The 25,721-nt window shown below is 48.8% G+C and overlaps 1 protein-coding gene across 2 annotated transcripts in view; it reads left to right on the top strand.

Annotated features, from left to right (window-relative positions):
• Positions 1 to 7,335: 7,335 nt before the first annotated feature.
• Positions 7,336 to 25,721, top strand: part of CTBP2 (C-terminal binding protein 2) — a 115,494-nt gene continuing 97,108 nt past the window's right edge. The window contains exon 1 of one of the 2 annotated variants that reach the window (XM_084525983.1): positions 7,336 to 7,660. The gene's annotated coding sequence lies outside the window, so the exon portion shown is untranslated. Of the gene's footprint in view, positions 7,661 to 14,702; positions 14,798 to 25,721 lie in introns of those variants that run through there. The other variant, XM_084525985.1, reaches the window with a different exon arrangement.

Below are 25,721 nucleotides of genomic sequence, written 5' to 3'. Positions count from 1 at the left end.
CCCAACCTCCCGTAGCTGCTCTCTCCGTTGTGGCAGCCCCTCCGTGTTCCTTGCCCCCCTGCTGAAGTTTTGGCTCACCAGGGGTGGGATGCTGGACATGAGCAGGGGGAGAAGCTTGCTCTTTCTTCCCTAACATTGTGTGCTCACTGAGATTTAGAAGTGTACCATGGCTCCCCCAAAAACCTTTCCAAGGTGCGCATCCAAGGGAGCAGCACCACTTAGCAGAAGGGCGAGCAAGCCGCTGGCTGCTGGGGGCTGGCTCCATTTGCCTGCCACCACTGAGAACAAGGATCAGAAATGTTTCTCACTGAGCCTCCCAGAAACTGTGGCAGAAGAGCATATGCACAAAAATTCAGGGACCGGCAGGCCAGTGGCATCATGTGCTGAAATGTGCCAAAATGAACAGGAACATCCGATCGGCTCCGGGCCGGGGGCTGCGGAGAGCTTCCCGAGACCTGAGGTCCTGGGCGCCAGGATTTCCTGGGGATTCAGCGGCAGAGACTGAAGACATTTCTCTGCCTGCCCTTTTCTGAAGTCTAATCAGGAAATAGGAACAGAAGAGAGCAGATTTCTGTGCCTTTTATCTTTCTCTTTAAAGGACTGGATTCCTGCAGCTTATTTATTGCAGACAAAAAAGTAAAAACACTTACTTAGAAACCAAGGCCCAGTCATCCCTGGAAAGGGCTGGTGCTTTCAAGCCATCTTTCCTAAAGCAGCAAAAATTTGTGTGAGGACACAGTTCAACTGCTGAAAGAAATGCATACACCAGTGCAGCTTGTTCCAATTCGGAAAGTAAAATAAGCAAGATGGTACGGGGCGTGTTTACACCGGTATAATTATATCACAGTAGGACTTTGAGTGTGTAACTGTTTTGGTTTAAAAAAAGAAATTAAAAAAATCCTCTCTCTAGCTGTCGGTAGCTTCCTAATTAGCATAAAAGTAAAGACCTGTGCTCTGGTGGATGGGATGCTGGTGGGACCCAGCTCCTCCATGGTGCACGGTGTGACTGCGCATGAGCCCCTCCTCTCCCTCTGCCCCATTGCTTTTGACTCTGAGGTGCTCTCCCTGAGGGCAACCTAAAGATGAGCCTGGAATTGCTGTCAGGGCCAGATCTGGTCCACCTCACCCAACCTCTTGTCTTCAGAAGGTCAAATGGGCATTTCAGGACAAACTGAGCAACCACAAATACGCTCCTTGCTTCCAATGCCCAGCAGGAGCAGGATGCTCTGACCCCAGACCGTACCTAGATGCTCACATGCAGTCATTGCTATCAGACCTGTGGTCCATGGATGTATTGCAGCCCTGCTTAACTCACGATATAATTTCCCTCTACAGCATTTTGGCGGCAGTATGCCGCACGATTTAATTTTGTACTACAAGAAAAGTCTCTTGGTTTGAAAACCTGCTACCTAATCATGATTCAATACACTCCTGCGTGATAAGAATTAGGAAGTGCTTGCTCCCTGTTCCTTTTCCCACAGCCTTCAGGACTTTATAGACATCTGTCATACCCTCTTTGGCCAGCTCTTTTCCAGCCAGATCTCAGATGATGCCCGAGGCACGGTGGCAATTCAAAGAGCGAGTGACAGCCAGAATCAGGTAGCCGTGGGTGAGGTCCAGCATGGCAATACAGCTCAAATAACATGGCAATACAGCCCAAGGAGTACGAGGAGTACGAGTGTACACGTTGCACTTTATCTGTCCGAAATGGCTATTACTGGTGTCCCATTAAACGTCAAACGGCTTGGGAGCCTCGGCTCATCCTTTTATTTTCTTGAAAAACTCTTTCCTATTGACATTATAATGTTAAATCTCTCAATAACTGGCTTACAAGACAATAACAAATGCAGAACTAGAGCTTGTGTGCTGTAGTATTCCCCATTAAGATATTAAAGCGTGCTGAAAGCATGGGCAATTGAAGTAGGGCGGCATTTATGGAAGGTGAACTTTGAGGAAGAACGGTAGATAAAGGGGAGGGAGCAGGAAGGGCTCCATGTATCTTTATCTAATAACTATTTGTTTAGAAACACCTGGCACATACATCAAATTAGTGCATCCAAATGCCCTTCAAACTTTAAACCAGACAGATTGATTCAAGAACCTTTCATTAAACTTTCCAGGAAAGATTAAACATCAGCCATGTGTTATATCAGCAGCACAATTCTGCTCACGCAGCGATGACATTAAGATGTTTTATAGAAGGGGTATACAAATGTGCACGTGTTCAGCAAGGCTTTTCTCCAGCCTTGTAATTCCTTGCTTAAGAATAAAAAGCGAATAAAATGGAAAAAAAATACCCCAGCAGTTCTGCATAATGATTTCACACACATGCAGGGAGAAGAACAAAACAAAACAAAACAAAACAAAACACTAGCATTATCAAAAGAGAATTTTATTGTATGTTTGCATCCTTTTGCTCATGTTTGCAAAGGGAAATGGATTTGAGAATTTCCTACGAAGCTGAATTCAGCATCTGTAGTAGGGCAGAGGTAATACGTATCCCCTCTTTCTAATCATTGATTCAATTCAAGAGTTCTCAGCATGTAACTCCTTTTCTTTCTTAATGGGAATAAATTTGCCAAGAAGGGATAACACCAACATATTATGAAGCATATCAGCCAGCCCCAAAATTTGTGCAACTTGGTGAAAATAAGTCAAAATCTATATTTAATCTAATGTGAGGGAAATACAATACGGAGAGCATAGCTACTCTCGAAAACCACTGTCACTGTTACGATCAATGCGTGACTGAATTAAATGGTTTTATATATTGTATTGGAGCATCCCGTGCGTTTTGTGGGTCTCACAACAGCCTTGAGGCTGTGGCTGGTGGTGAAGGAGGACGGATGTGCTCGGAGCGTTCCTGGTGTTTAACGGGGGAATCTTGAGCACCCCCAGCAGACCCGGCAAAATGCAACACCGTGGTTCTGAGGGTGAAATCCAGCATGGTAACCCCGGTGGCACCAGACGTTGAAATGGTGATATATTAACACAAGGCCAGACAAATGCTTTGAAGGTGGAGCAAGCCAACAGTGCCATAAAACCAGCCCTGGCATCACTGACCCCGTTGATCCTGCCCACGCGCACAAGCACGTGTCCTCTGCTCCGAATGCAGCACGGCCAGGCTGGGGAACAGATCCAGCAGAAAATAAGCTTTTTTTTTTTTGCTTTTTTTTTTCTTTTCCCCCCCGGGATTAGTGTTCAGCTGGATCCATTCCTCGATCCACTTCACCTTGCAGCTGCACAAATGCTGGTGCTGGCAGAAGGAGCGGCCACGCGGGCCCGGAGGAGGCAACCGCTTCTTGATGCACTCGCAGCAGACCCAGCTCCAGAGCACCCGCTATGTTTTAATAGGGTTGGTTTTGTTTCAAAACTAAAAAAAAATATAATTAAAAAAAAAAATAAATAGAGAAAGAGCCTCTGCACTGACCGCAAGTAACCTGCACCTTCTGAGCTGCATGCTCAAAGCTCGCCATAGCTGCCTTCAGGAGCAATTTTCTTCTGCCAGTGCTGTCTTTCTGATGATGACATATTTATGGTAAATTATACAAAAAGTGATCCGAACCACCTTCTTAATGAACTTACTGCATCAAGTGGTGCTTTTACAGGATTGATACCAAATGCTGGATTTTTGACTTCACACTGGATTAAATCAGAAGTAACGGGGCTCGATGGTGCTTGTATCCCAGCGCCTGTCTGGTGGGAGATCAAAACTATGGGAAAAACAACCCGTCTTCTAGATGTTCAGTTACAGAAGAGTCTACCAGATATGTTTTGGAACAAATTCAGCCTTGGTTTACATCAATTACAGCAATGAAATGGAAGGCACATTTCTCCCGATGCATTTTAAAGTTAAACTAGAGTATACTAATATTAAAAGGGGATTATGCAGTAAAATAAACTAATTCATTTCTCAGGGCTCCGAATGTACGTGCACAAAATTCTTCAAGAAAAATCCCTTAGTGTGTCCACGTTCCTGTTTATTCTACCTATATTACAGACAGTTAAGCCCAAACTATAGGCTTGAGTTTCTAGGTCAACAGAACTGGTAGAAAACAAACATTTGTTTTTTATTACTGCCCATCTGTAAAAGAAAAGTGAGCACCTTCTTACGCATAGCTGATTATTTTAATGAATACCTAATGCAAAATAGCTAGCATATCTGTTCAAAAGCGGCTGTGTTTTAAAAAATGTAAAAAAAAAATAAAAATAATAAGGGGGGGTATTGAAATTGGCGCTGAATACGTGGCATTACTCAACATACACATTTCCTGTCTAATGATCGAGCGTGGTCGCTGGCTCAGAAGGATCCAGGCGAGATTTGTGTCTGCCTGTTCCCACACAGCACTGAGTAACCAAGTCGCACAAACACTTGGAGCAGTAAAATAACTCGTCTATTCTAGTCAACAGATACTCGCTCTAAATCTGCAGAGAGCGATGCGTGTGCTTAAATTTATGCACAGAGTCATCCAGCTGAAGTCAATCTGACTCCTCACTCTCCAAAAAACCTGTGCACGAGCAGCATCTTTGCAGGACCGAGGCCCACATTTGCATCTGCAAAGCTACCCCTTTAAGATAGCCAGATCGTCATTTTATTTTATTTTATTTTTTATTTTATTTGCAAGGTCTTGAGAAGCACGAGCGCGGCAGGAGGTGCTGCACTCAGGCTGACGTGTCAGCAAAGTGTAGAGGGAAAGTGTGATTGTGCTCCCAGCTGATGGAGTGCCTCGCGTGGCATGCGTCCCGCTGCATGGAAGCCAGCATATGGGTCAGGAAGCAATATTTGAACACCACGGCTTTCCTGAAGACGCTGGTGAGAGAAAGCAAGTTATGTGCAAGAGAAACATGCATTCACTTACTAAAAATAATTACAGTTCATCAAATTATTACAGACAGAGGGCATGGGATTTACAGGTGTGGGATAGATGCCTCGCAATCCTGGCACCCCAAGCACAGTTCCCTCTGCCCAAGGGACTGGCAAAAAATGTGCTGTGAAAGCTCATCTGGCTTCACAAAAAATGATGCTGAGAGGGTGTGTTTGCTAGACAGTGAGTACATTGCAGCTACCGATAGGTTAGAAGTAGATAGAAGAGAGAGAGAAGGGGAAACAGGTTGATTTTGCTGTGCTTTGTGAGCATCCCTGATAAAGAACGGTTCGGGACAATTCTCCTGCTGCATGGGTTGTCTGCACCAGCACCCTAAGGACAGGAGCTCCGGTCTTTTCAAGCACAAGAGGGGAATCCTCATAGATGACGGCCTTGCAATGGCAACACCTATTTTGAAAAAGCCCCAAATTCAGGCATAACTTGGGGAAATTTGACCAGAACACGTGGAGGCCGATGCACGAACTCTAAGCGGGTGCTGGACTTCTGCAGGGGCAAGTGAGATGCTCGAGGGGTTTAAGCACCTTCAAGGCTGGGCAGCAGCTGAGTGGAAGTGCTAAAAGCTGAGATGGGAAGTTTGATGCCTGCTGCTTCAGGCCCCCTGCTGAACCTACCACGTCTCCTTCCCTGGTATCTGGTCGGGAAGGTTATTTCATACATTACGAATGCTCGATCACCATCCAAACAGTCTGAAGAAAACTCCACGTGCCCGGTGACCCCAAACTCAACTTGAAGATGTGTTTGGTTTGGAGATTTCCCTTTTACAACCCACAGCCTGATTGCTCCGGGTCACTCACTGGGTTTGTATGATGAACTCAACGTTACTGCTTAGGAGCAATCCCTATTTCTCAGTCCTGCACCGCCACACTTGGCGTGTCTCAACCGACAGATCCAAACTGGGAGAAGCAGAGGCGGTGGCTGGGCTTCAAAAACTCAGCGTGGAGGAGCCAGGCCAGAGCACGATGTGAATCAGCAGCGCTGCCCATGAGATGTAAGAAATCTTACAGAAGATTGAGAATTAGATGAACGCTGTGCTCACACCAGTCCCCGATCTGCGGGGTGCCGCTGCGGTGTCCGCACGGGGTGGGTGCATTTCCCCAGAGCATGGGCTCGCTCAGCACCCAGCTGTGCACCTCCTGCAAGCTGGGATCTGCGAGGTTTCGGCTTCGGAGCAGCGCTGGGCAGCAGGTGCTGGGGGACAAATGATGGACGTGGTGTAACAGCCAGCAAGGACAGAAAACGGGCTTGTGAGAATCGAGATCCGTCGGCTCCTCACCATGTAATTTCGCAGACAAAAACTGAAGCTCGCTTATTAATTTTGATGGACAATTGATCTGGTTCGAGGGTTTTTATTTGACTCGAAAAGGAATGTGCTTTTTCTTTTTTTTTTTTTTTTTTTTTTTTTTTTTCCACAGGCTGATTGAGAAGCATGGAACATATATAATGCAGAAGGCTCGATGATTATACAACAAAAAGATCGGATCACCACCTGCCCACATTCTTGTGATAAGCAGACGAAGAATGTCTGTCAAAACATTAATTCCCCAATCTCGGGGGGTAACGCGGCATACAAATACAAATAAATGCACGTCGGAGCGCGCTCTTGTTATCTCGCATTCAGCCCAGCGCCACGGTGCGATTATCTGATGGTCGTATCAAAACCGGGCGCTCGGCGGGGGAGCGCGGGGCAGCCCCTCCGCTTTTAGGATGCCGGCAGCGAGGGGCTCAGCGCCCCGGTGCCCCTTTTATCCCCCGGCCTCAGCAGCGTTTTCAGGCCGGGAGATGTGCGATAACCGCACCCGCGGTACAAAGGGAGCTGGACGCTGCCGGGGCCGGATCCTGCGGGCGAGCAGAGCCCTGGGGGGGGCGCAGAGCCCTGGGGAGGGGGCGCAGAGCTCGGGGTGGGGGGTGCGGAGCCGAACAAAGGCGGCGGCCGCCGGGAGCAACAGGCTCCGTGCAGCCCCTCCGAGGGTGCTGAGCCCTGCGGGGGCGGTGTGTGCCCGGCTGTGTCTGTGTTTTTTTCCCCCCGCCTCCACCCCCGGAGCCTCCTGGTGCCCCCCCCTCGCCAGCCCCGGCTGTTTGTACTTTGGCTGCTCCGCTAATCCCCCGGGAGAGCCTATTTGTAGTGAAGAGTATCTATAGGGGGCGAGGCCGGTCCATGTGGGTTTGTGTCATTGGTTTGCGAGGAGAGACCCCGCCTATTGCCCAAAAAAAAAAAAAAAAAAAAAAAAAAAGAAAAAAAGAGAAAAAAAAAAAAAAGAAGAAGAAGAAAAAAAAAAAACAGCAGCGAGAGCCCCTACCTCTGCTGCGCTCAGCCGGCGCGGCGAGGGGGAGCGCTCCGCCCAGCGCCGCCCGGGCACTTTCTCGCTTCAAAAAAAAAAAAAAAAAAAGGAAGAAAAAAAAAAAAAAAAGAGGAAAAAAAAAAAAAAAACACACACAGCGCCTCCGACCCTCCCCCCGAGTTGCAATTAGCATCCTCCCCGCTGCTGCTGGGCGCCGCGGCGGGGCTCCGCTGCCCCCGTCCGCTCCCGGCGCGGCGGCGGCGGGCGGAGCAGGAGCGGCTCGGCACGGCTCGGCTCGGCTCGGCACGGAGCGGCACGGCACGGAGCGGGGGGAGGCTTAAGTTTTTGTGCGGGGCGAGCGGCTGGCACTGGAAGGTGGATCTCCGGCAGGCACAGCCCGGCGGTGGCAGGCAGGGATGCGGCGCTGAAGCGGTGCGGGGAGGCCGGCCGGGCCGAGCCGAGCCGAGCCGAGCCGTGCCGGGCGGCCAGCAGCAGGTAAGGGCGGCCCTTTGGGGGGGGGGGCATCCTCCCCTCCATCTCCCTCCGAGCTCCCCGGAGAGCCCGGGGGGGTCCCGGAGCTTCTCCGCGGTCCCCCTTCCTCCGGCACCGTCGCCCCCCGGCCCGGTGGCCCTGCGCCACCCCCGGACCCCGGCGGGGGGCGGCCCCGCAATTTGGGCGGCGAGGGGCCGGGGGCGGCTTTGTTGTGCCGGCCCGCATTGTTCCCCGCGGCCGGGCGGCCCCGCAAAGTTTGGGCGCGGGGAGCGGGGGGAGCCCGGGGCCGACTTTCCCTTTTTATTCTGCCCTCCTGTCATCTCTCGGGCTTTATTTCCTTAGCCTCCGCCGCTCTGCTGTTTGTTATTTTATTATTTTACCCGACCTCGCGGCGTGTGCGCTTTAGCTCTTTATTCCGTTCCAATCATCGTCATCGTTTATTATTATTATTTTTTTTAATATTTTAATTTGTATTATTATTTTTATTTTTTTTTAATTTATTTCCCTTGGCCCCGCGGGCAGCGCAGGGGCCGCGCCTCGCCTCGCTCCTCCCTGCCCGGCCCCGCTCCGTGATGCCCCCGCTGGGACGCGCCGAGCGGGGCCCCCCCGTGGGCAGCGCACCCCCACGCGTGGCGCCCCGTGGGGCCGGGGAGCTGCGAAACGGGGGGAGATGGAGACTGGGGGTGCCTTTGTGACCCCCCCCATCCCTACGGGGGGGTCCCGGAGCGGTCGGGCCGATGGGGAGCGCAGGGGGGCACCCATGGGTGCGGGGTCCCGGCGGCTCATGGGGGGCACCCGCAGCTCCCGCAAAGCGGCCGCCCGGAACGGCCGGAGCCCTAATTGAAGCACTTTCATCATTCACACTTGATTAAGTCGGCCGTGACCAGAGGACAGAAACACCCCCAGCCCGCTGGAGCACGAGGGATGGCATGACATTTTAATCCCGTGTTTTCAAAACCGTCCCCGAAGCAGGGAAAACGCCAGCCGGGGACGGCGAGGTGCAGCGAACTGTTGTTTTCCTACAGATGGTGGCTCACCGACGGGGCTCAAAGCCCACTTAGCGCCGACATCGAGGAGGAAAAGGCACATACTTTTTAGTTTGTTTAAGCCGAGTGAATGAAATAATGATAGACGAGATGCCTGGTGACAAAATGCTTTTGTTCCTGTTTTCATCAGTGCATAAGGGCGCCGACCTGCTTTAGCATTCTTTAAAGGTCTCTTTACCAAGGAAAATTGAAGACGGTCTCATTATAGGAGAGTGTGTTCGGAATACTATGAGGTATTTATGAATTCAAAGGTGATTGTTGAGTCGCAGACATTTCAATTACGCATCCTGTAGTAAAAAAAAAAAAAAAAAAAAAAAAAAAGAAATTATTTGTGGCGATGGGCTCTGTAATCTGCAGCTACGAGGCTGGTCCGTTCGTTCACAGGCTTCAGAGCTGGCCGAGGGAATGGGTTTGTCCGCGGGGCTCGAATCTGAAAGCAGGATTTGTGCCCTTCGCCTCGCAAAACTTTGTGCTGCGGGGGCAGCCTGAAGTCGCTCTGAGAGCAGCGGTTTGCGAAACGTCAGGCATTGTCGGTGTTTTTCTGGGAAATCTGGCATTGTAAATGCTGGGCTGTATTTTTAGAAAGGAGCTTTTATTTTTGGAAGCCTTCGCGGAGCACACCTGTTAGTCATTAGCGGGGAGCGGGGCAGGGGTTTTGCTTTCAGCATCCACGCAGGCGGGCTGGCCGCCGGGCTGCGGGCACGCTCCCTCTGCTCCGCAGCCCTCGCAGCGAAAGAGCCTTCCCCTTTAAAAGTCATAACAAATTATTTCTGACGTAGGAGCGCTGGTTGTTATTGTAGGAGTGTTTGAATTTTCATTTTTTGTTCCGCTGGAAGTTCAGAACGAGACACCTGGGCAATCTGGAGCGTGTTCTCCAGTGCCTTGTGGCACGCCGGCTGCGGGCGATGCTTCGTGGTGGTCGCATGGCCAGGTGTGAGGCAAGCTGTCTGTCTGTCCGGCCCTGTCTGTCCGTCCAGCCCCATCTGTCTGCTGGGAGGCTGGGCTGGGCACGGCCACCCCATCCCATGACGCCCCGTGGAGCCAAGCCGCTTCCCAACAGCCCTTTCCACTCCTAACCTCGTGTTTTGGGGCGAAGCTGCACCTTTTTGCGCTTTTCCTAAAAGGAGAATATTCGAAGGAGTTTCCCCGTGGTGAACAGCAGAGCACAGGCTGACGTCTTTAAGGCTGCCACCTCAACACGGAGCCGTGTCGCCGGGTTCCCCTGTTAATAATCTTCCTATCAGGAAAAACATCAGCCTCTGAGTGCGGTGTCCCAGGGACAGGCTGGGAGCAGCGCGCCCAAACCTTTGTCCGGTCGCGGCCATTTATCGGCCGGGCTGGCTGCGCTCCAGACTGAACTCCTTGAGCTCAGCTGGCTCGTGGCCGCGGAGGGTGTGCTGCAGCGAAAACAGAAAGTGGCCTCTGGGTTTGCCCAGAGTTTTGGAAGAGGTTAGGTTGGCTGCCACGGGAAATGCGGGATTGTTTTCTGGGCGCTGTTTGCCAGCTGTGAGAGCGGAAAGGGGCTTCGTGTTTAAGCAGGAGAAGTGGGAAAGCTCCTCGAAACACAACACTACCGACAATTTGCAAGTGTTTTGTTAAAATCTGCTGCACGCTGTCATGTAAAATCTGATAGGTGTCACATTTACTCCTCACATGAGATCTAGCCAGTACTCCTTCCTCTGCTTCGCGTTCTGGTTGCAGTGAGTCAGAGAAGTGCGGAGCGGAGCTGCCAGCGAGGAGCTCCTCAGCCGGAGAGAGACTGCACCTTCCCTGGGAAATTTGGGGTTTTCAGGGCACAGGGCCCTCGCCCCCATGTTCTGGGCCTGTTTGTGGCTCCTCAGGGTGCTGAAGTCACACGCTTGCCCGAGGGGCACTGGGTGACCCCACAGGGCTGTGCTCGTAGCTCCCAGGTTTCTGGCAGGCCAAGGAGACGTGGTGGGGGCCTTGGTGGTCCCTGAATTGCCATCATCTGGGGGGCACAGCGATGGGGGGCAGCAGTGGTGGTCGGGGGCACGGTGCCCCCCTGCTGCCACTCACAGGGAGCGCGGGGGCTTGGCCAGAGAGGTTTTGGCAGCTCACATTTGGCTCCTCTTCCAGCCGGGAGCTGGATGAGGGGCGCCGTGGGGGTCGGTTCCCACATGCACTTTGTCACCTCCGTGCCCACGGACTCCCGGCCTGCTCCCGGCCCTCCTCCCTTGTTCCCGTCGCTGGTTTTTGTTCCTTCTCCATTGCCAGAGGAAATGAAATAAAGATAAGTTTTAGGTGAAAGGATGAAAAACGGCGTGACCGCGCTTTGCCCTGCGGAGGGCAGGGCTGCTGAGCCGCCGCTTTCTGTCGCGCCTCTTTGCTGCTCGGGCCCAGCCCCATCTTGGTGAGGGGGCCGTGACCTTCGGCATCCTACAGACGGTGCTGGGAAGGCCCCAGATAACGTTTGCTGTGACGTCAGCAGAAGTTTTTGGTGCTAGAGCACGGAATTTGTTGTTACTGACTCAGCTCTACAGCCACCGGCGCTGCCTCGCGAGCGCACGCCCCTTGCTTGCACCCTGCGCACCAACGACTTGAGAGCCAGGAGCTGTTCCCGCAGGATTAAACGCCTGGTTGTTAATTATTTTTGGTTTCTCCTCTCTGAGAAGGTAATTGTGGCGGGACGTCATGTTTGGGAAGTATGGTGAGGAAAAGGGAAAGATTAAGATTTTTCAGAAGTGCTGGCGAGGGGAAAACACCAGTGGTGTTTGGGAAGGCTCATGTGGACCTGCTGGAAAAATTGATTTATTTATTTTTTTTTCTCTGTAGTGATTACTTAGTGCCTGGGTAATATTATTGGTAACTTCTAACTGGGATTATTAAAAAAAAAAAAAAAAAAAGCAAGAGTATCATTTTGTTCTGTAGGGGATGCTGTTGGTCGGGGTGTAAGTGGTGCTGGTGGAGCTGTGCGGGTGATGGATGGGGGCATGGAGCTCCAGCAGCTGTGGGCAGGACTCTGCTTTGTTAGCATCAGCTTTCCTGGGCCCTGTTAGGAGCACAGGGTTGCCAACTTCAGCAATTTTTAGGCGTTTTGTTTTTGTTTTTTTGATTCCAGCCCTTCCAGACAGCCCCACAATGCGGTCACCTCCCCTGGTCCTCCAGCTCCACGGAGGCACCGAGGGGTTGCTGCCTGTGCAGGGTGCTTCTGCCTTCCTCCTCACACCACTTCACACCATGGGGCATGTTGGCTGCGGGGTTTCTCTGAGGGCACTGGTGTGAACCCACGTGCCGTGGTTTTTCACATGAAGACAGCCGCTGTGTAGGTGAGCTGGGGCAATGTTTTCAAACAACCAGCCACTATTTCCTTGCAACGACGCATACCAATTTTTGCTTAAACAGACCCCTGAAGCACAGCGTGGAGGGAGAACGTGTGGATCAGAGACGCGATATATTTACAAGGAGCCAGGTCTTTAGTGAGACCAGGAATAATGCAGGCGGATTCTCTGTAGCTAAATATAACTGGTATGCAATGGGTGCTGTCTGTTATTTTTTGAGAGACCCGTTCGCACTGGAAAAAGAGCACCTGCAGTGCAGGAGAGGTTGGCTCAGGACACCAGGATGCTCCCGGAGAGGCTGGTTTGTGGCTGTGCCTCTGGTCCTGGCTGCTGGCCCTGCACAGTGGCTGCCTGAGGAGCCCCAACGCTGCACAGGGGCTTTAGGGCAGAGCTGTGTGTCTGAGGAGCATGGGATCAGCCCCGAAAGAGGCAGGAGGAGGAGATGGGAATCCCTCGGTTCCCTGTAAAATCCCTGTAAATCCCTCCTTGGAAGCACGCGGGGCCGGTATATATGATAGAGGTGCCTGTAGAGCTCTCATAAAGTGCCTACCTTTTTATTATTTTTATGCTGAGAACCAGGTTCTGGTGGAAGGAATCGGCAATTTGAGAAAAGTTAAAAAAAAAAAATAGGCTAAATATCAGAAGTTACACTTAAAAGTTGGGAGACCTGAGCTTCTCTCTGATTCGTTAAGGATGAAATTATTTTCAGTTGGGAAAAAAAAAAAACACAACACTTTTTGTCAGCTTTCAGACTCTGAAGTTATCTGAAGTTTCATGATCCCACAGCACAAGCTCGTGCGAGTTTTATCATTTGTCAAGGTTAGTGCCTCTTCTCGTACAATAAATGGTTTCATGCAACATTCAAGCCTGGAGTTAAGGGATCCAGAAGTTTCATAGCAGAGTACCTACCCTAACTTCAGCTTTTCCCTTTTGCAATAACAATAACGGCATTTCTCAGATGAAATATCTATCCCACCTATTTTCAGTTCCTGGAAGGAAACAGGACCTTTTTGTATGTCATCATGTTGCTGTAATGTTATTTCTATGTGAGGTCCAGGTCTCTGCCAGCCCAATGGCAGTGGCCAGAAGGGCTGTGGCATGCCATGAGCCCAGCCACATCACAGCGTGGCAGTGTCCTAGGCTCTATCTGGGAAGTAGAGTTGTGATGTTCGGCCGTGTTTTTCCAATCCGTGGTGTCTGAAGAGCAGAAAGCACATGCCCGTGTCCATCTATCTAGACAACAAACGTTGTGAGTATTAGAAAGAAGCAGCATAGACAGTTTCGGGGAGATAAAGTGCACTTTTAGTTTTGCCCAGCCAGAAGTTCAGCGTATTTCTGTAATTTGTGCCTTCTTGGAGGTAGCCCATCTTCAATGAACACCTTGCCTGGCCCATGAGATCCTGCTCATGCTTAGCCCCGAGCAGGGAGCTGGTGGCCAGTGGTGTTGCTGTGGTTGTTTCTGGACAAATTTTGGCTGAGCAATGCATCAGAAGCAAGAACCTGGCCAGGTGGGTCCTCTTCACCTGCTTTCTGGTGGGACAGCAGCCTACACTTGGGTTGCTGGAGCTGCACAGCCCTGGGGAAGCTGGAGGAGGATCAGTGGTGACCAACAGAAACCAAAGCTCATGAAGGGAAGCAAAGGGAAGCTGTTGCCAGTAGCGATGAGACCGACAAGCAGTTTCTCTAAAATATCCGGACTAGGTTACTAGGTGAAGTTAATAGGAAAGACCAGAATATTGCCTTTTACTGGGGGGAGAGATGTTATGTTTAGATCCTGTTACGCCTCTGGTGCACGGGGATGCTGCATCCAGACCTTTGCCTCTGTTCAGGAGCTGGCCCTGAGCTCGGCAGGGCAGAAGCACTTGTTTTTCACTGAGTCTTGAAAGGGGGGAGGATTCCCAGCAGGCTGTGGCCATGCTTATGGTGTATTTGTACATAAAAGGGTAAACAGGATGGGCTGAGTAATGCCAACCTGTCAGCTTGATGTAAGTCCTGGGCAAACGATCCGATTAAGTTTAGGGACAACAGAGCCTCTACAATTAACTTTTTTTTTTTTTTTCTTTTTCATTTAAATAGCTTGCATACGTCATTGATAAAGGTAACCGAGTGAATTTTGTTCAATCAAAATTCTGCAAGAAATTTGTCTTTGGTGCAGCACCATTGCTTTGGCTGGGGATGTGCAAAGGAGCAACTGGCTGAAACCCAGCAGAGCGCCAGCCCTCCAAATACAGTTGTAAAATCAGAAATCATGTCCAAATGTCTATTTCTAGGAGCTTCTCCGAGCATTCGTTTTTGTCCTTCTGCCGCTTAGCATGTTTGTGAGCAGCCCGTGATAAGGCGCAGAATCACTGTTGCTAAAGCTTGAAATGTCACTAAGATTGGGAGAGCGGTAAATAATGAAAAGGAGGGACTGCTGATAAAAGCAATTTGTATTGCTCGGATGCAGGCAGGTAGCAGCTCTCAGATGGCCAACTGTAAATTTCTCTATCTAGGAGCAAACAATACAGGCCGTGCCTCCAGGATGCTGTCTGGAGAAACCGTGTCCTTGTGGGGAGCAGAAGAGGCAGGACGAGAGCTGCTAGCGTGAGAGCACGGCCAAAGGTCTTGTGTGCTCCTTGCTCGGGCTGCCAGCTGGCTCCCGGGCTGGAGGAGGTGGCAATGTCCCTGTCCCTGTCCCCAGCACGCCAGGGACACCAAGGAGGCTCCACGGAGAGCTGCAGGAGTGCCGGGTGAGCAGGGAGTTTCCAGCGGAGTCCAGGAGCTCGATCTGCTTCACTTACGGAGAGCGTTGGAAGGTAAATTGATTAAGGCAATTAGCGTTGTCATGGGGAAAATAAATTGAATAATAAAGAGCTCTTGGGTCTAGCAGGCAGAGTTTTAACAAGATCCAATAGCTGGAGGATGAAGCGAGAGGAGGGCTGGGATTAAGGTCCCCGGTTTACCACTGAAGGTGACTGGTGCTGGGAGAGCCTGCTGAAGGTGCCGGCAGTTTCTCCTCCTTTGGAAATGCTAAATTCAGGAATATCTGTTTATTGAAGTAAATGATGCTCAAGCAGGGATTAATTTAGCGAGTTACCATGCGGTGCGTCGAGCAGGGATTAATTTAGGTAAGTCTCCGTGCCGTGTGTCGGGCTGGAAAATCTCAGTAGTCTCTTCTGACGGCAAAATCTATGAAACCCACAAAAGCCCATCATTTGAACGAGAGCACCCAGGTGTTTATGGATCCCAGGCACCAGTGCTGTAGATTTCCCTTTAAGAGGATGGCTTGTAGAGAGGAGACCACCAGGTACTTAGCACTAGGTGGGAAACGAGCCGGGGCCACATCAGCCCCAGTTATGGCTGATACTTGCATCAGGTGTGGGTGAATTTAAGTGGAGGAAGAAAATGCAGGAGGGTTTCTTACTTTAGTCGTGTGCTTTATCTGCTTGTGCGGAATTTATTCAAACTCCGAATCGCCTCTGGGCAGCCGTGGTACTTCAGAAATAACCCCAGCCCTGGTGGGAGCCTTCAGAGCAGAAGAGCACAAACAAGAATGCAAACAACTGATCAAAACAAGTCAAACCCAGATTTAACATGTAATTGTACGTTGGCTCTGCTGTGGTTTGAGCACAAACAACGTGTTTGCAGGCAGTTTTATGAGAGCGAGCACAAGGAAGCAGCAACTGAAACTAGGTGCAAAGGGTTGCAAGCAGCAATAGGATGCACGGTTATTGCTGTTGAGACACGCTGCAGGCGAGGGTGGGAGAATTTGGGGCTTACCCCACATTTTGTACGTGCTGTGCTGCTCCCCGCGGTGCCCCTTCTCCTCATGCATCATGCTGCTGAGCATTGCTCGTGAAGAATGAAGTGTGTGTTATCGAGGGGAGACTTCAGTTTGATTTTCAAGCAGGAATGTGAGCGTGATGTTTCAACTCTTACTCCACTAGTATTTCTGCAGGGGGTTTTCAGGTGCACCCACTCGAGGTCTCTGTAGGCTGCTTGACCTCTTGGATGGAGCAAAACATGAGCTTGTTGGTGCAAGTAGAGGCCTGGCTGTAAGACAGGCTCACACAGTCGCGCTGCTTGGGCTAATGCTGGGAGTTAAGGACATCTAGACATTTGGCTTGGTATGATTTAGCTTAAACAAACCAACACAGCGTTAATCTCATTACTCAAGTAAATGAAGTAAACCTTTAAGGCACTTAAAACACGCCGGCGTGAGTTGGATGGTGACACCGGCAAGATGCCACGATTGCGGGCGGCTCGGCACAGCACGTGTCCAACAGGCTGTTAGTAATTTCAAGGCATTGAAGTAGCCAAAGAGTTTTCTGTTGTCTTTCCCTTGTATTTGTTCCTTGGTTAGGAGGAGAAGTGACTGAAGAATGTCTTTATAAACTCGAGAGTACCTAGCTGTTTCATACACATCTCTTAATAGAGATTAAACACAAAATAAAGCAGAATGCATCAACAGCGATATTCCCATAAGCAATATTGTAACTTGTATGCAGTGTAATTATATTTTGTACACTTGCCAATTAAGCAGTTATGCTTTAGAGAAAAATTACTTTCAAGAGATGGAAGAAAAGTATCAGAGTAAATCAAATAAAATATACATTTATTTCATGTGTATGCAGCTGAAATTTTAAATTTTCCTGCTGCGTTCAAGTAACTCCTCGGTGGTGTAATGATGCTGCATGTCCTGCAGCTCTTTCTGGGACTGGAAAGGGGCAGATGGGTGAAAAGGCGTGAAAAAATAAATTTCTTTCTGGGATAGCCATGTGCCATGTGAACGGAGAAGCTGGGGCACTCCTCCTGCTGCACAAGGGCCCTACCCAGGAGCTGCCAGCAGTGGGGGAATGCGAAATGTCAGCATTTTGCTGACAAATGGATGCCTGCCTGTAATTTCGGTGGCTGTCCACAGCCAAGCCATGCTGCCTGGCCCCCAGTGACCCACATCCATGCTCTGCATCCCTTCCAGTCAGGCAGATGTGTACAGATGGGTGCCCGCAGCACCTCTTCCTGTGCCCATCCTCCCCAGCACCAGATGCACGTGGATGGCTGCAGTTCTCTTTTCCCCTCAGCAGCAAACCTCGTGGAGGGTGAAATACCTGCTGGCCCTGTGTGCCCTATACGCATGCATTTTGCAAAGAGTTTCTTAACCCCTGACGTCAGGGTAATTGCTGACCTTATTTGCAGTCTCATCGCTGCTGGCAAGTTTGGGGGAGTTGTCCCGGGGTGACAATCAGATATTGTTTAAATCTCCTGCACTTCATTGCCCTGAAAACCGTGTCATGCATGCTGCTAATATACAATGAGTCTATGCAGGGTGTGGCGTGGGTTTTTCCACCACCTCAGCCACCGGTGTGACTGCTGTCCAAGACACGGGGCTTTGGTCGAGCAGAAGTGCCCACCGTGCCCCGTTATCGGTGCCTCCGCGCCCTTCCTCCCCTGCCCACGCCTCGGTGGTGATTTTAATTCGAGAAGAAATAAACAAAGGTATGCTCTGAGTATAAGGAGATGGTTATCACAATGGAGTAATTACATTTTGGTTCTTGATTTGATTTGTTAGCTGGGAGATTAGGCTAAAAGCAGAGAAGGAAATGAATGCATTGTTGACTGCAGGAAGTTATTTATGAGATTTTCCTTATGTTTAAAGGAATTCCCCCTGTGACTTAAGTAGCAGCGCGATTTATGGCCTTTCACGTTGGATAGCTAAATAAATAAATAGAATAAAGACAGGAAGAATAAAAGGAAAGGGTACCAGGTTTGTGAGCACTGTGGAGTGCGGGAAGCGATTGCTTTGCCAGGCCCAAGCAAGCGGATCCTCAGCACTGGGCACGCTGCGCTCAGGACCAGGAGCGCAGTCCCCGTGCGTTCGCGCTAATGATGTGACACACAGGCACTTGCATTGTGCTTTTATACCACCCCATTTTTGCTGTGCCTTCCTGTAGTGTTCCCTCTCGGCGAAGTCCTGTGGGGTACACGGAGCTGGGAGCAGTGCCCACGCTGTTGGACCAGGTCGGGGACACCGGTGGTGGCTGCGCTGATGGTCAGAGGCCTTCAAGGCTTCACCTCACAGCCACAACAACACTGTGGTGGCTTGGCCCCAAACTGCATTTCTTACTGGTCCCTGTTCAGCTCTAGCATCATTTGAACTCGTGTTTTTTCACCTTGTTCCCATACAGAGCTGTACAAAGGTGTGGAGTGTGAAGGCGGTGGGAGAGCAGGAGTGCGCTGTGCGCAGCTGTAGGCCCTTGATTCGGGTCTCATCTCATCCGTGTTTGAACACCCTGGGCTCTTCAGATGATCTTGAAATGAAATTAGCAGTGTGCTTGTGATTGGAGATAAGCAGGCAGGTTTATTGTCAGCATTGGTACCTGGGTTTCTCAGAAGTGTCATGAAGAGAGCAGTCTTCTGTGTTGCGGCCCTCCTGGGGACCTCAGGTGTAAGAGTGTTTGACCAGGCAGCCAAGGACCAGACTCCTTGATCCAACTGAGCTGCCAAAATGCCAAATTTTGGCACAGTTGGACAGAGCAGGCTCACAGAGCACCTGCTACTCAGCCTGGTTCCTCTTCCTTGCACTTCTGGATGCTCAGTTGGTGCGGCAAGGAGACCCCCCTGCTTTGCTCATGGTGCCAGCCAGCCTCCACCCAACTCACCCAAGCTTTCTGATCATCCCTTGGTTGACGTTTTTGTAAGGTGGAAGCTGAGATCCTGCTTACGTGAGATGACGCAAATGGATGAGCAAAGGACCCAGCTCCTCCATGCACGGCTCCAAGCCCTCAGCAAAGCCGGGGGCAGCATGTTCCTTCACTTTAGTTTCTGGACACGCTTAAGATGGATTTTGTACCTTTTCCGAGCTGTGCTGTGCTGGTGTTGACAGTGGCTGGAAAAAATTACAGACCAGAAAGCAGCCCAGTATATCGCCACGCTTATAGCGACGTTTATGGCTGGACTTCATGACGTTGTGGCTGATGATATGGCTGGACTCGGTGATCTTGCAGGTGTTTTCCATCCTAAACGACTCTGTAATGCTACGCTTGCATAAGCCTGTGCAAGTGTAATTTCTGGGTTGGAAGGTGTAAAAATTATTTGGTGTATAGTTCCTCCAGCCTCGCTTCAGAAAGGCAGCAGGGGAGAGGAGGCCCAGGCCACCCACTTCCATAGACAAAACCTGTGAGAGGTTTGGGAGGTACCAGGGACTGACTGAAGTTATTTTAAATGTTAGGAAAGCCTAACTCTTGAGTTTTTCAGCTCTGTAGACTGTGGGACTGGGGTCCACCAGTCAATGACCAAAGCCGAGTGGCCTGTTTGGAGTGCACTTTGTGTATTTGGTGCTGAATGTGTCTAGGTGAGAGCAGTGTGGCGGGTGTCAGCATCTTCTCCAGTGACATGAGTCATACAGAAGATAATAACAGGGGGGAGCGATAGAAGGAGCTCTGATGGGTGTAGCCGTGACTTATTTTGCATCCTTGAGAAACCCATAAGAAGTGATGTGCTTGACTACAGCTATATTAAGCTTCCAGAGCTTTTATTTAAACTACATTTATTACACTGATCATCAGCGTTGTATCAGCAGAACGCGTTGGAAGAGCTCGACCCACAGAAGATCCATAAAGCGAAGAGGAGCTGTTGGCGGAGAGATTACGCCCTGGTATTTATAGTTCCTTCAGACTGAGAGATGATTTTGTCTCCACTCCAGTGCGTGTGGAGTTGTCTTGTAAAGTACCAGCCACCCTTTCCAGCATGTTGTAGTGTGAGAGCCCTGTGTGTGCTGCCGACTGCAGGGAGATGCTGCAGGACTGAGCTGCACCAAGAGGTATGAGGAGCACTGCTTGAAGTGCCTTTGGCAGGATAGCCATGCCTCGAGGTTACTGCGTCAGCCAGGGGGTCTTTGGAAGCTCCCAGAGAAAAGCACTAGACTGTTATCCTGGCTATTTTCAGGCCAGCTTGCTTTGGACTCCTTTTGCGGCGCGCTCAGCACTGAGGGTTGTTTTGTGTCCCCGTTGCCTGGCGCTGACATGCCTTCTGCAGTACTAATACTTCTCTGCTTTTAAATACAGAGCGTAAGCTTTAAGTAAGCCAGCGCTGGTGGCGACCGTGATTTATGTTACGATGGCTGTGCTATAATTTGTGGTGTTATGCACCAGAAAGTTGAGAGCATTAGGATAAAGTCTTTCAATAACGTGCAACAAATTCTCATCATCAAGGAGCAACCGTTGTGTACGTTCTGTTGAGTAATTATAGAGTACAAAGAAGATTTGATATAGGAGTTGTGGCTTAATCTCTTGCACTTCATTACATTTTCCCTGTGGTGGTAGCAAGAAATGGGAGGTATATTTTATTTTCCAATTTGAGTGTGCTTGCTCAGGATGGCCTTGCTCTTAATGTTGCTTCACGGGGGAGAATTTACAGTGGGGATTTCCATTAATGCTAATGAGAGTTATGCCCATGCAGTTCACTGGCCTAGTGACAGGGGAGGAGAAATAATAATTAAATTCTTTGCCATCTAAAAAAATAAAACGACCCTAAAATGTCCAGTATGTCAGTGGGAAGTGACTGAGAACGGGAGATGCTGTAGTTGCTGCGCTTCAACATCAACCAGTAGCTGAGAGGCTTTTTCACTATTCCTCTTCTCTGTTCCTTAAAAAAAAGAGGGAAAGAAAAAAAAAAAAGAGAGAGAGAGAGATGCTTTCTAATTGGGAAGAATAATAAGTAACCTAGGGATAGATGCTGTGATTATAAAACAAAACATACGGGTTGCTAATGTGAAGTTGTCTGAAAGGAGTCGCAGTAGGTTTTTTATGCTTATGATTAATACACTCCTCCATTTAAAGCCATTAGGTATAGTGCTGCACTTGATTTAAGGTAAGTGCAGTTAATATTTTTGGTTATAAATTTCAGGCATGTTGGTAAGAAATCATCAAAAAGCACAGTACTTCGTGTAAAGCAACAAAGTTCATACTAGTTCCCCTGCAGAACAGGAGGCAGGTTCTTTCCTGCAGCTGGATTTTGCTGGTTGTGTGTGGTGGAATTAGAGCGAGGACGGCGTTAATGTGAGCTGTTGTGACACATCTTTTGTAAGGGAGTCTATCGAAAGGGAGTGAGGAAAGGGCTATACTTAATCAGTATAAATGTCAGTAGCATATTTTAATAAATTCTTGATTTTGCTTGGACTGTTTGCAATTGCATATTTAAAAGGAATCTGCCATCCCCTTTCGAAGGTATGTGACATTTAAAAGATCTGTAAAGAAGATTGGTTTGACAGCTTCAAATTACATTTGAAAGAGTTTTTTCCTTTCAAAACAGAAAATGAATACTTCCTATTCTAAATGTCACTGCAAAGGCATAAACATGTTTAATCAAATTATATATTTAATTTATGTAAAATGTAATTTTTTATTCATGCAAGAGACTCACTTGTTACATTTTTCCCATCTCCAAAGCTTAGCAAAGTTGGTGAACTGCAGAATCTCTTGAATAAATCATTGCACAACCGTTTTGCAGCTCCCTTCAGAATTAGCCCTGGGCTGCTGGTTGGATCTCCTTACCACAAGGTATTTGTGCCCTGCACTGAGCTGCCCTTGGGCCGGTAGGATGGTGGTGGAGCAGGAGGTGTAGATGCTGTGGAGGAGCCGGGTGGCAGTGCAGAACAGCTGGGGATGAGTTCCTCGCTTGTCCTCTGCTACGTTGCTGTGAGGAGGGTGAGGGCCGTGCTCCAGCTGCCTGCGAGGATGGGCTGCTTTTTGGGAAGGAAATTTTGCAGTAATCCCAGGTTAGTCCCAAGAGCAAGAGCTGGCCGTAAGCATGTGTCATCTGGTGGTGCCACACTCGTGGGGTAGACGGGTGTCTTGGGGCTTGGGCTTCTTGCTAAGAGAGGAAGCAACAGGAAGGGAATAAACATCCAAAAAGCACCGTTGGGGAATTCAGCTATTTCACCTCGTTTCTATTTCAATGCCTGCAAGCTTTGTGTATTTGCTAAGCAAATACAGATGTGAAGCTCATACTTGTCCCCAAAAAGGCCAGAACTGCCAAGCCATACCTCCCAGGTGTGAGGACGGAGGGGCTTGGTGAACCTGTGAGCATGCCCTGCCCTCTTGTATCTGGATGTTTCAGGATGACCAGGCTTGTGTTGATTAGCTCTGGCAGGTTGCGGAGTATTGTCCAGGTTCTAAAATCCAAGGAGCAGCAAAGAGCACGGTGACGTTGCTGGAAGTTTCCTATCCAGGAGGGAAGTGCTGTCTCAGGATGCCTCAGAAGGCACCGATCCATCATTTATTTGGTAGGTGGAGATACCTCCAGTCTTCCCGAGAAGAGAGGTGTGCACAGCAAGGATGGAGCAAGCAGAGTTGGAATGAATTTTGGAGAGCAAAACTCAGAAACACTGACTGTCCTCAGCTAAATCCATCCTCTACCTGGAAAAAGGGTCAGAAGACCTTCATGTAGGGTAGGTCAGGTTCTGACAATCTCCTAAAACTTCTCCATCCTCTCCATGTTCCCAACGGATATGTTCATATGTATTTATTCATGTAGGAGATGCCCAAGCCAAGCCAATTTAAACAAGGATCATATACATAAAAATAAATAAATAAAATAAAACAGTCCTGGAGACTGCTCCATGTAGGCATGGTGAATGTGGCAGCTCTGGCCACCAGCCCTCCCTTGAAGAAGAGTCATCCTTGGGTAGACCCAAGGCTCTGGAAGAGTTTGGGCCCTTCGGCTTTAGGTTGTTTTTTCCCTTACAAAGAAGAAAGGTTGAGTGAACGAACTAATATTGACAAAGCTGTAATTTAGGCAATTATCCAGCTGACGTGTGTACTGAAAAGGACAGGGAATATTTCTTTCCTGGTTTGCAGTTGCCTTAGAAGGGAGAGGGCGTCTGACTGAAGGCACACAGGAACTCGGGATCACATCGCATTAGGCAGGTGAGGGGTATGCGTTTTCTGAGACCCCAAAGGGGGGGGTCCTGAATCTTTTCTCAGCCTTCCTCAGTCACTGTACATCCAGTGTTGGCCCAATATTGAAATAATACCGGAGATAAGAAAGGTTTTGGTGGTTTTTCTTCCTTCCAGTGTAATATCTCCCATCCCAATCCTGACTTGCCCCTGCCCTAGGACTTGAAAGCACCTTTCTGTAGGCTGATGGACCCATGTGGTGAGGTCAAAATGGGGTCAGAAGGCTTTGTCCTCCATCTCCATCTTTTTGCCATGCTTGACCTGTAACTTGAGCTGGGCGGAACATTCTGGATTAGGTAGGGGTATATTTTATATTTATATTTTATTTTTTTTCTGAAAAGGAAAAAACCTTGAAAATATTCCCAGCCATATTTACAGTACGAGCACAGTAGATTGGTGTAGAGATTCTGAAAGACAGCAAGTAGTAAACAGTACAGATTTTCAATGTATTGCCCCTTTATGGTTTAGGGGAAATGCACAGTCAATAGATTTTTTTTATTATTATCCATTTCAGCATGAAATATGTCGCAGCGTTAAGTTGTATATTTCCGTTGAAATATATGGCAGGAATAAAATTCCAGATAAAAGGTAACTATTTGACATTCTGTATAGTTGTTGTCATGCAGTTAAAATAACACATTGACTACTAACTTGATATGAGACAAAGATGAAGAGGAAGCTGTGTCAGCAGGATTTTCTGAGGAGCCCTGCAATACCGACATCCAGACGTCAGCGCGAGGTCCCCGCACCCTTTGCTCTGAACTGCAAAAGCAGAGGTTGCCCTGAGATATTAACATCCTGAGAACTTCATTCTCTAAGTAAAATAAGCCGCCCTGCTCCTTCCTTCCTAAAGAAAACATACTCGCAGTGCATTTCAGCAAAGCGTAATGTTTAAAATTTGTTTTCACCCCGCATGTGCTCTGCTGCAGAGGGTTTCAATCTAAAATTATAAGTGGAGGCAAACTGCAGTTAGTTAGCTGAGCTAACGAGATTTCAGTAGATTGCAGTTCCACACTGTACACTGGCCAAAACCTTAATGTTGTGGGGTGTAGGACAGTCTCAATTGAGTCAGCCAGAATTATTTTAACTGTTGTATTATATAATTCACCCATTAGTCCTAATTGCTGTCTTTCTTTTAAGCTCGTACTGACTCACTGTCTACTATCCATGGTCTTTTCCGTATCAGGATTGCATTCTACAATTGCCATACTCGATACAGAACAGCCAAGTATGTGCAAAAATACACATTTTTGCTCGTGCCGAATATTTTGCATGCTGTAACAACAAAACTGAAGTCTAGTGCGAACAGTAAATCCAGCCACTGCCATGCAAGAATTTTGCAAGCAACCTGTAGAGTAGGAAATAGCTGAAGGCAGAGCAGACAAAAACGAGCAAAACCAGCACAGGTTTTCATGGCAGTTTGATGCATTTCAGAGCTCAATGGTTCCTCTGGGCTCCACGCCTGACCTGCAGCACACATCTAGAGGAGGCAGAAGTTTTTCCATGGAGACACAGCACCAGACCAGGGCACCTTCCCTGCATGAGCTGCATGGAGCTCGGGGAGGTGAAATCATGAGCTGTGAGCATCTCCTGGAGCCAGCAGCCCATGGAGGCATGGGGGTTGGTTGTGCAGGTCATTTACCATCCAGCAGCCATGGGAAATGTCTTGTAGAGCTGCGCAGGGAGAACACCCACAATGACCTGATCCATCCCACTGACCCGATCCATCCCACTATCCTCGCCTTTTCTCCAAGCCAGGCTTTCTCCTCTCATTACAAAGGTTTATAACGTTATTATTTAACAGCTAGTACTCGGGGAGGAGCTAGGTAGGTCACAGTGCTGTCTCAGCCCGTAGTTGTTGGGGCACAAATTGTGTCTGCTGAGCATGTATGGACGGATCCTCTGCATCACAGCACAACATAGCATTGTGGTGGCAGCTGGGTCTTACTGTTTCTTAAGGGCTTTGAAATTTTGGGGTTATATTTGAATTCCAGCTTGCATGTCAAAATGCGCTCCCAAAGCGCAGAGATGGGTCACAGCTCCCGGAGAAGTTGTTGGGAGGCTCAGCCCAAAAATCCAGCCCAGAGAGCCCCACGTGGTGCTGGAGATGTGAGTTGTTATTAAAAGATCCGGGAGATAACAGCTGTAGCAATCCGACAGCAAAATGGAATGGCTTGACAGTAAATTAGATTTTTAGTCAAATAGGAAAATTGTTCATTTTTCCATCACAACTGACAAATTTGTTTTTTTGCATAGTGTTGTTTTCTTCAGTTTTCATACACGTCTTTTGCTTGCTATTTATAGCTTTACATGTGTGCAACTTGAAACCAGCCAGTTTGAAATGTTCTAATCTCAGATTTTCCATAAACATTCCTTCCTGTACCGAGACCCCTGTGCACCGAGTTTATGAAAACAATCCCCTCCGGGCAAAGATTTTTCTAATTCCCTGAATATAAGGGGAGAAGTTTATAATGAAGTGTTGAAAGGACCTTCAGCGTAGTGTTGCGAGTATGTCTATCTACAACCATGGTAAGGATTAGCTCTCAAGCATTTTGCTGAATAAAAGCTAATTTTGCATTTGTACTTATTGTTTCTGTAACTTATTTTCAAAGCAAATGTGCTTTTGCATATGTAAATAGCTCTGCTGTGACAACACATACTTTTCAAATTTAAAATACCTCTTTTGATATGAAGCATTACTGCAAAATAATTGACTCTGCTCAAATGTCTCCTATTAACCAGGTTTAATGTTTTCTATAAGAGGCCTTATGGAGTGATATTTCAG

Source organism: Aythya ferina, assembly GCF_964211825.1.
Source record: "Aythya ferina genome assembly, chromosome: 7".
In the NCBI taxonomy this organism is placed as follows: Eukaryota; Metazoa; Chordata; class Aves; order Anseriformes; family Anatidae; genus Aythya; species Aythya ferina.
The sequence above is the reverse complement of the archived record's forward strand: the minus strand, read 5'-3'. Positions and strand labels throughout refer to the sequence as shown.